Below are 1,303 nucleotides of genomic sequence, written 5' to 3' on the forward strand. Positions count from 1 at the left end.
GGATGTTGACTCTCGCCGCTTCCAGTCAACATAGCACTAGAGGTTCTAGTCAGTGCGATAAGTGAGAAAAAGAAATTAAAGGCATCTAGGTTAGAAAGAAGTAAAACTGTCAGTATTCACAAGGATGTGATATCTATGGAGAAAATCCAATGGAATCTACAAAGAGCTACTAGAACTAATAATACTAGAGCTAACAGATTCCAACGGAAGCTACAAAGAGCTCCTAGAACGCATATTACGTGTGTGTGTGGTGACTTTAGCAAGGTTGCAAGGTACAAGATCAATATGCTAAACTAATTTGTATTTCTGAATACTCCCTGCACTAGGCTGTTCTTGCATTGCTATAAAGAAATACCTGAGGCTGGGTAATTGATAAGAAAAGAGGCTTCATTGGCTCATGGCTCTGCAGCCTGTGAAGGAAGCATTTCACCAGCATCTGCTTCTGGCGAAGATTCAGGAAGCTTCCAATCATGGCAAAAGACAAAGAGGGAGCAGGCACATCACATGGCGAAAGTGGGAGCAAGAGAGAGCGAGAGGGGAGGTGCCACACACTTTTAAAAACCATATCGGGGAGAACTCATAATTGGGAGGACAGCACCAAGGCCATGGTCCTAAACCATCCATCAGAAATCCATCCTCATGATTCAATAACCTCCCACCAGGCCCCACCTCCAATACTGGGAATTACATTTCAACATGCATTTTGATGAGGACGTAAATACAAACTATATTACTACCCTTAAACAACTGGAAATTGCTTTGTGTTTGAGAAATAAAAGAAACTGCTGAATTCTGTTCTGTAGCTTTGGTTGTACACTTGAGCGAAAATCAAAAGGTTATGTTAATTTCTGAATAATTATAATGATAAAAAATGGTGCAGACACAACCTTCACTTTGCAAGCATTGCAGAGTTAAGTATTTTTGGGGAAATTATAAACGATTAAATCGTTTCCCAGTGAGCTCCACCAGCTCATTCTGGGCAGTCCCCAGACATAAGCTTGTGAAAACTCTAGCCAAGCAACTTACCCACAGGAGAAAAAAGACTCCCTGTTTCAAGATGGGCTGTGGTGCTTCTCTCCTTTCTCCTCTTTTTCTTTTATAAACCCTACATTCGCCTGTATTCAGGAAAATCAGCCAACTAATTGGTTTCTACGTGTTTGTGTTCAAGTGAACGTCCACATTCACTTAGCTATGCTGTGTCTCTGAGCTACTCTCTGACTCTGCAACTCTCTCCTTTCCAGTGGTTGCACTGTACTCTGTATTCTTTGGACTGGCTATGTGTGGGTAAAGGCAAAAAGTGCAG

The sequence above is a fragment of the Colobus angolensis genome, unplaced genomic scaffold (genome assembly GCF_000951035.1).
Source record: "Colobus angolensis palliatus isolate OR3802 unplaced genomic scaffold, Cang.pa_1.0 Scaffold325, whole genome shotgun sequence".
Classification (NCBI taxonomy): domain Eukaryota; kingdom Metazoa; phylum Chordata; class Mammalia; order Primates; family Cercopithecidae; genus Colobus; species Colobus angolensis.